This window comes from Sinohyriopsis cumingii, chromosome 17, assembly GCF_028554795.1.
Source record: "Sinohyriopsis cumingii isolate HCF-2022 chromosome 17, ASM2855479v2, whole genome shotgun sequence".
In the NCBI taxonomy this organism is placed as follows: Eukaryota; Metazoa; Mollusca; class Bivalvia; order Unionida; family Unionidae; genus Sinohyriopsis; species Sinohyriopsis cumingii.
In genome coordinates this window covers 59,898,836-59,909,206 of record NC_142977.1, presented here as the reverse complement: position 1 = coordinate 59,909,206, position 10,371 = coordinate 59,898,836, and the positions used below count along the sequence as shown (strand labels likewise).

General features: G+C 34.2%; 1 protein-coding gene across 2 annotated transcripts in view; it reads left to right on the top strand.

Annotated features, from left to right (window-relative positions):
* The first annotated feature begins 332 nt into the window (after positions 1–332).
* LOC149779044 (uncharacterized) overlaps positions 333–10,371 on the top strand; it is a 214,751-nt gene continuing 204,712 nt past the window's right edge. Inside the window, exons 1-2 of one of the 2 annotated variants that reach the window (XR_016415555.1) lie at positions 333–448; positions 4,448–4,544. The gene's annotated coding sequence lies outside the window, so the exon portion shown is untranslated. The remainder of the gene's footprint in view (positions 449–4,447; positions 4,545–10,371) is intronic. The other variant, XR_016415554.1, reaches the window with a different exon arrangement.

The window sequence follows — 10,371 nt, the reverse complement described above, 5'->3', positions numbered from 1 at the left end:
CAGAAGGAACTATATGTGATGTTATGCAAATAAAATGTTAACAATTTACTGCAACTTTTGTCCTTCACTGATGTTTTCGTGTAATAATCGATATCTGAAGAACATCTACTTTTAATAGTGCAGTTGGGTGCATTTGGGGTATTTAGAAGAACTCTTTATGAGATTCATACAGTTCTTATTATATGTCTTAGCTGCTCACAGAATGAACAAACATTTTTATAAGAAAAATTTTCTCCAGGTTTTTCTTCATATCGTGTGAATCTGCAGCATCACATTATTCTGGAATTGTGACCTTACGTTTGAGTTTAGTAAAAACTCGGATTCGGAACACCTCCCAGATTTTTCTTGTCAAGGACAAATCGAAACTGCTACACCAGGAAAAGACGTAATTGATACTAGGAATTAAGCTGTTGTGTTTTCGACAGTTAGCACACTTCAGAGATAGAAGGTAAGTATTCAAGTGCGTACAGTTCTGGTAAAGTAATGGAAATAATTAATTTCATATTGAACGCAGTTGAATTACACTAATGGAGCAATAGTGCATATCTGCCTCCTGACGTGGTGATGCCCGCCTAGCACGAGCATTGCCAGGTCATGTATACAGTACCAGTTTGGTGTCAGAGTCATCTCTTTTGTAAATATATTTTTGTCATTATTTCATCCGAATTAATAATAATAACGTTAAATTAGGAAGCAACCAAGTATCGGTCGAGACTCACTATGGTCAGTATAGGAAACCTTTTGTATTTTTGCTTAAACCGTTTCAGCTATAGTGCATGTCAGTGTGGTCACGTAAGCGCTATTACTCACCTTAATTTAAGGCTTAAATCAAATGTTATATGTTGCTCTGAAATTTTCTACTAATATAGTTTAACCAAAGTCTATTCAATACTGATTATTGATGTGCTCTTTGACTGTCATCAAGAAACTGCCAGACGAAAATTATTGATGGATTTTAACTTTTATAGTGGTTGCCAGGTGCTATGCTGGCCTGGTCGCTGGTTTGAACCCCGGCCAAGTTGCTGGTTTGAACCCCGGCCAAGTTATAAGAAATAAAAATGGTACTTGCATTTGTCTTGTTTGGCGCTCAGCACCAAGGGGGTAGTGTTAACACTGGGCGGCCTGGTGTCAGGATAATTTGACTGGGCGGGATATGATGCTATATGTCTGAGCCATAATGCCCCAATGCTAGACATCACTATTATCTGACACACTGTAGACATATGACTAAAATTGTGAAAGCTACAGTAAAAATTAAAACTGGCTCCGGAAAAGATCATTGCTGGTCAAATTGTCACAATATAGGGTAGCATGAATTTTCTCAGCATACACGGCTTTGATACCATCAGGTAGATCTGCTTATTTCCTGACATTTCTGGTGGCAGGCAAGGCAATATGTATGGATGCATGCATGCATGCTATTCAATAATACCTTTGTAGATAATATGCAATAAAGGTTGAAATACTACTCATACTAATAACAATAATGATAACTATAATAAATTAATATTATTCATATTTTTGCAGCTCAATACTGTTTTTGGATGTTAATTTTTTAAAAATCATTTTCTCTATCTAAAATTTATGATATGACTCATCTTTCTCTCAATCTCTCACTACCTCTCTCTCTCTAACAAAATCAAATTTCTGTAATGATGGTTACATGATTTAACCACTGATCTGTCCCAAGTGTTAGCTGATTCCTGCTGATATAGTCCTTGCAATGCATTACTCTTACCATTGATTGATGCTTGCCTCCATGTAGTGTGTCTGCAATTTAGAAAATGGTCAAATAGACGCTGCATACTCTTGTGTTCTGTTCTGACAGGAATTACTACAGAAAATGTCAGTTTTGAAGGATTTTATGCTTTGGGTGAAAAGTCAAGGAATTTTACTTAGCATAGACATAGAAAGGTCAGTTGGATTAATTGTATTAATTACTAGCTGGTGGCAGATATTCCAACAATATTTCATCTGCTATGAGCATATGCTCTTAAAATAAGTAACAGAAATGATTGAACAAAAACAAGCTTTATAAAATTCAACAAATAATTTCCCATCAGTACAAATTGAAAATGAAAATAAAAAAAGTATTGCAAATTAAACCCCAAGTAATCCTAGAATTACAGACACAAGTCCTAATAATTAAAGTGTTGAATAAACTTGAGTGGAAATAAAAATTTAGTCTAAAGCAGAAAGTGTTGATGTGCCAATAGTCTTTTGTTGAAACACAGTAATATAATTCCATGTTTGAATTTAGTTTTAATCCCAGTGAATGTCTTGAAGAATATTATTTTTTCATTATGACTTTATTTCCAGAAAAAAAATCACATGAATAAGTTTGAATAAATAAATTCCAGCCCAAATTAACTTTTGGAGGCAACAATAATACCAACTGATTCTGCTTGATCTTAAAGCATGAATAACTTTTTCAATGACAAGGTTATAGTCTTATACGTAACCTCAGGTCACAATTAGCATTTTCTAAAAATCAATGTTACTTAATGGATAAATAACCTAGAACTTTCTTAATGTTCACAAAATAAAATGTTAATTATAATTTGAAGGTCAGTTACTAAATTTATAATACATAACCTGGAATATGTCCGTTACACCAAGGGAATCCCAATAACATAGACCTAGACCCAAATACACACGTTAACTGTAGAGTGCTGCTTTGTTAATGTTCCTCTCCATTGTTGTTGTTGTTGTTGTTGGGTTTAACGCCATTTTTCAGCACACAATAGGCTATACATGGCGGCCAGTATTAATGGTAGAGGAAGAACCCGAGAAAACCCCAGAAAGAACCACCGACCCACGAGAAGCTACTGGCAAGCTTTCTCACATACCCACATTGGCTGAATCCTAGACTTGAACCCATGCAGACAGGTGAGATGGCAGTGATCTGTAATGGAGAGCGCTTTAGACCACTTTATTTCTTAGAGTGAAATGATTGGTTTTCATCAGGGTCACACTGGGTGCTTGCTTCTATACCATTTGAGAAGATTATCAAATGACTCCTTGTTTAGGTTTTAGAAAGACCATATAACCCATGTTTTGGAGAATTACTCTCAATAGAAGCTGGGCTTTTAAACTTAATTGTATGTTGTGCTGTTTGGAGTTATTTCAGATTACTTGGTTTGGATTTAAAAGGTTTAATTCTGTTATTTTTCTGGAAAATACATGTGCTCGTGTAACATTGTGGAACACAAACTGTTTTTTATAAAAATGTATTCAGCTATCAAAAACAGGAGTGATAATTCCTTGTTTCTACAAGCAACAGTGGACTTCAACATTACAGATTGCAGCATACGTCACTGTCTTCCATCTTGGATTCTTTGCCGTTATTCGAACGTGAAATCAGTAGAACATTTTGTTATTAGAACTACAAAAATTGTATTCTTGGATTATTTTTGGATTTGATTCTATAAAACAGTAAGTTCATATTTTTCATTTTTACAGAATCTTTCCAGGTAGGTAAATAAATTGTATTTTTTCAATGCATGTTGTTTTCACTCTTTCTTGTGTTACTGTTTATTCGAGTCTAAACAAGTGACATAAGATTACTTCTGTTAATAGTAATCTTAATATTAAACCCATACACAGAATATTTTAACTGTGTATTAGTTGTTTACAGAATATAAAAAAGTATAATTTAGGTCAAGTAGAAAATAAACTTGATTTGGGATAAAGTTAAGTCAACATACTATGTTGCATTTCAATAACATGTAATGACATACCCACTCCCCAAAACCTGATTAACAAACAATACAAATTAAATGTACATAACATGTCTGAAATATCCAGTGTGATACTGCCTCACCCAGTTGATCTCCGCTACCAGAAATGTCCAGAAAAGTGGAAATCTGCATGTACTTTTTGGTCTAGCACAGCTTTCAGTGTATCTTAACAGTGTAAGACATTCAATCAGTCTTGTACTGGGTCAGTGTATCTTAACAGTGTAAGACATTCAATCAGTCTTGTACTGGGTCACACCTTTTTGGTTGACCTCGTCCAAAATGTCCACTTTTGGTTTTGCAATTTGCATTTGACATTAAATGATGATCTTCTAAAAGAATATGAGGATTCAAATAAAAGCAAACAATCACCATTTAAAGGTATGTGTAATATAATTCTGAAAAACAACATCTGTTACTGAATTAGTCATTATTGAATGGATACTTGTCCTTATTCAGTTTTACTATAGTGACAGGTTACTGTTTGGTACCAGTTCTATTGCCTGCACATATGATTTTATTATATTAAAAAGGGGATATACCATTGCATTGCTTGTCACAAATGCATATATATTATGCCTTATGGTTTAACCAACCTTTTCTCCCATATATCTGCCATGTCACAGTGTCATGCTTAAAACACTAATTTTTTCTCCCAAACTTCCTGACATGGTCATGTTTCAAAAAATATTATTTTCAATAATCTTCAGAAAAAACACACCACTTTATGTCCATAAGATGTTGCATGTATAGACGTAAACAGTCCTTTTAAAGGCACAGAGGTGAGGATTCTGGTGACTGCATTGGGTGAGTCCATTGTGCTAATTTACAAAGGTAGAGTTCACAAAGTGGATGAACCTATTATAGGTAAAAGAAATTATGCCAGATTCGTGTTGAAGAACAGAAGTTATTACCTATCATTGCCATGAATGCGAATTTTTAAGCCATCAGTATTAAGGATTATTGACAAGATTGTGAATGGCAGCAAAGTTTATTTGAATACAGAATTAACTACATACATAAAATGCTACGCATGATTATTTGATTTGTCAGAATAGTATTCAGATTGATAGATTGTACCATAATAAAACAGGGATTGTGCTTATGGCAAGAGCTATACATGGACAGGCGTATACTAAATGTTTAGATTAAATTGGTTTGCTTAATTTTAATGCATATAAATAATTTATGTATTTTTATTCTATTTCTTTGCTTAAACAAACCAAGTCTCTTTAAATTGACTTTCCTGTCTACCTACCTACCCTAATTATAAAACCAGCGCAATAGAAAACACATCCTTTTTTGGCCTTATCAGTGCTCAAAGTAGACATTTTTAATGCCTGGCTGTTGCCTTAAATAAATCACAAGCACCAACTCCAATTTCCATATGCCATTTTTAGTATTATTTGTCACAATATTCAATTGCCACACTTCAAATTGGAAAGATAAAAACAGTGTCCTATTAAAGTGACTAGTAGTTAAGCAGTGTTTTCCTCCATGTATTGAGGTCAGCCATTCTCTAATTGTTCTAACAATGTCCTCCATACTCATTGGGTCAAGAATACTTGTGTTCATTAGCATCTAAAGTGTGTCATGCTTTATACAGGTTCTCTCTACACTTTTGACGTTGTTCAGTGTAGGCCTGAGTAAAGGACAGCACAATTATTACTCATTAAACTTGAAACACCTTGAACAACCCAAAAGAGAGGAACACACAAAAAAATCAAAAGCTTACTGATGTGTTTCTGCTGAAATCATTATTTTCCTAGCCTTTCCATTTATCTCTGCTTCACCAAAGAAAAGCAGATTTTTAATAAAAAATGTCAGAAGCCATCATGGGCTTGTAACACTTCAAAAAACATCTTGCATTTGGCATAAACTCTCCAGCTTACAACAGTACGATCATTAACAGCTTGTTGTGTATACATGTTAGCCTTGATCTGATTACTGAGCAATGCATTATTTTACTGGTCACAACAGTTTCCAGTCCCTAGGAGAATGAGAAAGGTTCCAGTCTCTAGGAGACTGGTTGTGGCTGAATTCTATAACGTATTTAGAGAATGTAACAAATATAATATACCACTCTGGTGGCCTAGTGGTTATAGCGTCCACCTCGGAAGCAGGAGGTCATGGGTTCAAACCACCGCCGAGTCATATCAAAGACTTATAAAAATGGTACTAACAGCTGCCTTGTTAGACACTCAGCATTAAGTGGTTAGTGTTAGGACTGGTCGGCCTGGTGTCAGAATAATGTGACTGGGCGGGACATCATACTACATCTCTGCAGCATGATGCCCCATTGCTAGACATCACTATAAATTGCCACACTGCAGACATCGTAACAACGGCTGAAATATTGTTAGAGCTACATTAAAAATCCAATCACATGCACACAAATATATTTTAGTTCTCTGTCAGGTTTTTAAAAAAAAATAACCTCTTAATTTTAAAAAGTTTTAGACTTTCATCTGTAATTTGGTATGTGTGGTAGATTGCCATAACAGTAGTATTCTTGACCTAGCGCTGGTAGAATCATGTGTATGTTAAAATAAAGTGAGCAGTGATTATAGGTGAGCCATGTAATCTTGTCCCCATTCATAGGTCACATATTTTGTTCACTAAGTTTACAGCATTCATAGTAGATTCTCTTAAGGGCAACGGCAGAAATGGGTATAAATATTAACACTTTGCTAGTCGTGAACAACTTGAAAATTAAATTTTATACAATAATTCATCAGTGCAAATATTTATGTCATGTCCATTATGCAATTTGTTCCGAATACAGCAGATGCATGGTCTGAAATAAGAGTTCTACAAGGTGTTGGTCCATCAGATTTTTTAATACCACTAAAATACTTTAACATCCTGCTTCATCAAGTCTTTGCAAACAAATTCTCTAAAAACTTTCAAGTGTTGCAGGACAATTGTTATGCAGACATGGGTTAACAAACTAGAATACTGAACACTGTTTAACACCATGTTTCCTTTCTGCCTTCAAGCAGGATGAAACAGAGCATTCTAAAAAATAAAAACTTGGTTTACCAGAAATAAAAGGAAAAAAATTCATTTTACATTTCATACATAACCACAGACCTCCAAGCATACCATGGCATGTGAATCTTATGCCATGTGTTGAAATTAATAATTAAAGAAAACACTAAAATTTTGTGTCAGTGGCACATGATAATGGATGAGAGCTGTAATTTGCTTGGGAAAAAATGTTTCCTTAATATGACTTGTACTTTATGGCTTTGACTCTCAACTTTTTCCAAGGAAGGCATACTGTTCTGCAACTTTAAAAATTCTGTGAAGAAAATATTTTATCAGTGTTTCATCATCTTATAAAAATATGCAAAACATTTATTTAAAATGACTATTTTGAACTTTTCACAGCCACTTGTTTTTGCAGACTATGCCCTATTCTGTACCAAGCTTTCATTTGATTATGATGATTTTTGGAAAGGAAAAAATTCTGGCAAGCACGATTTACTAACCCTTGATTGGTTTATTTCCCAAAATAATTATGGGGCTACCATTAGTGAAATTGGGGTTTCCAGTGTCCCTAATTAATATAGCAGAATTTTCCCTAGACATTATAAGCTGGATACTAATGGTGTCAAGACTAAAATGAAAATTCAGTTACCTTAGAAATTTGGTTTCTTCTTGCAGCACAAAAAATGACAGAGTGGCTATGCACAGCCGTGGAAAATTGCTGTAACTGCAATAACTTGCAATCAGTTATAAAAGTCCTCAGTTGCATCATAATTATTACAGTCCTCAGTTACATCACAAATACACCAGTTGTATATTGCCCTAGATTTTTATTCTTTAATAATAATCCTAAATATTTTAAAATGGATGAGCAAATCAGTCTGAAGATATTAATATTGTTATACGTAATGTACATATTGCAAAGGGAAACGAGGTCTCACTTTTGGGGATGGGAAGGGGTCCTCTTTAGTCTTTGAATTTAAATAAACCATGGAACTATCCTAGTTATATTTATTCCAAATATCAAAGATGTAATGTGGTTTTAAGTTCGTCTGTGAAAATTACTGGCAAAATATGTAGATTGTAGAAATAATAATAGTAGTGCTTTATTTATAGAGGGTGACTCATTATTCAAGGACAATTCTCCCTTGAGACCCTCTTAATGGGCATTTAACAATGTACATTATATGAAGATGGAATAATTACTATTTATTTTACCATTAGTATTAAAATACTAAATTCCATTATCTATTAGAAACACATACATACTCATGATATCTCAAATACTCTAATATTTTCAGCCGATTTTACACGTAGTGGAAGCTTATTACACAGAACATTGCTAGAGTATTGGAGTCTCTTTCGAAATTTCTCTATTCTTGGTTTTGGTGGTAGAAGGTTTCCTTGTGATGATCTCAGCTGGTATTGTGTTGAAAAAGGCCTTAAGATGCTCTGGAGCAGTTCCATGTAGACATTTAATAAAAGAACTGCCTTGTGAAAATCTATCCTGTCATATATTGTGAACCATTTGAGTTCTGTAACAATGCTTTTGAGGGATGATCAATAGATGCATCTAAAATTACACTTGCTGCTCGTTTCTGAAGTTTATAAATTCTGTCAAGCTCAGATTTAGCACAGTTTCCCCATACATTTGAACAATAATCCATTGTTGGAAGAATTCATATATTGTAGTATAGATTGCAAGTTTCCATAGGTAAACATTTCTGGATTCTGCTGAGTAGGGCAATTTTGGATGACAGTGTTTTACTAAGCTTATCAATATGGTCATTCCATTATTGCAAGAGATAGTTCTGGGTTCCCTGACTTGTGTAGCTTTTGTGATGTCCCGAAAATCATACATTTTGTTTTACTTTCATTAATTACCATCCTTTTTTTGGAAAGGAAAAAATTCTGGCAAGCACGATTTACTAACCCTTGATTGGTTTATTTTGTTGTGCCCAGTTTTGGACTAATAAGGTCTGAGTTTAATACATTTGGATACATTCAGTATCAGAAACAGATGTATACAAGGTTACATCATCTGCAAAGAAATCTGTATTTGTGGATTCATTATTTAATGGTAGATCATTTATATAGATGAGGAAGAGGAAAGAACTTAAAACTGAGCCTTGAGGGACCCCTGCATGAATATTGCAAGTTTGGAGCTAATATTGCCAATGCTTACTTGTTGAGACCATTGGTTTAGGTATGATCTAAACCAGTTTAAAGATGGATTGTCAAACCTGTAACAGTTCAACTTTTGCAGCAGAATTTCATGATCAACAAGATCAAAGGTTTTCTTGAAGTCAAGGAAAACAATTCCAGTCATATGTCCATTGTCCATTTCCTTCAGCCAAAGATCAATTAATTTGGTAAGTTCTGTTTGCGCTTTATGAAATATAGAGTATGTTTTAAAAAAATTATTGACCTGAATGGCTACATGCTTTTCAAATAATTTTGACAATACAGGTAGAATTGATATTGGTCTGTAATTCCCTGGATCCTCCTTTTCTCCTTTCTTAAAGACGGGTGTAACCTTTGCACATTTCAGTGTGTCTGGAAAATTACCACTCATTATACTTAAATTTATGATATGCGTTATTGACTTTGTTATTACTGGTACAGGAATTTTAAGAATTCATGGACCAATGCCCTCCAATCCAGAGGATTTATTAATATTCACCGTAATTATCATATCAAAAACATCAGCTTCACTAACATTAGCTATCGAAAAATAATTATCATCAGGAATTTTAGCTCTTATAATTGATAGAAGAGCATCAAGTTCAGTTGGGTTGTTTGTATGGTTCTGAATACTGTTACCAGAGATGCTTTTTGATCATTTCCACAGATGTTGCCACATCGTCATTTTTCTTAAGTCTGGGGTGAAAACAATTGTTCTTGGGTGGGTTCAGCTCTTTTAGATGCTTCCACAATGTCTTGGTACTTTCATCAGCCTTTTTATAGCAGTTCTCTTTTGCCTTATCTATCAGGTGCTTAGTTTTATTCCTCCACTTTCTATAACTTTTCACGTCTCTTTTCTTGTGGAAATTATCTTATAGGTGCCTAGCCTCATTGATCTCTGGGGTAATCCACTTAATTGTAATTTGGTGTCTAACCCTTTTTGTTTTAATTGGGGCATGCTTGTCTAAGGCTGCATGGAACATCTGATATCATTTGTCTAAGGCAGTGTTGACATCAGCTATATTGCAGACTGCTTGGAAGGGTTTGCAAATTAAATTTAAGACGTTTCCTCATCAGACTGTTGCATGATCCATCTGTTCTGCCATGATGGCATGTAGTGGATACATGAGAATATTCAATATGAAACTGATTTACATACCTACAAGAAGACATTTGATATATTAGACACTTGAGGAGCCTCATAGGGAGAAGTAACTTGTATTACATAGTTGTTTACATATTAACAAATTGCACTTTGTACGCAAATCAGATAGTGCCTGAAACATGTTATAGAAATGTAATTATTACATTAAAAAGTATACACATACTCTAATTCATTTTGTTGCTGGATAGGTTTTTCGTATGACTGTACATCATTGCCTTCTACCTATTGATATGTACACAACTTTTGCTTATGTCCTAGTTTGTTACAAACTTGGCAATGAATCTGTTTTCCATG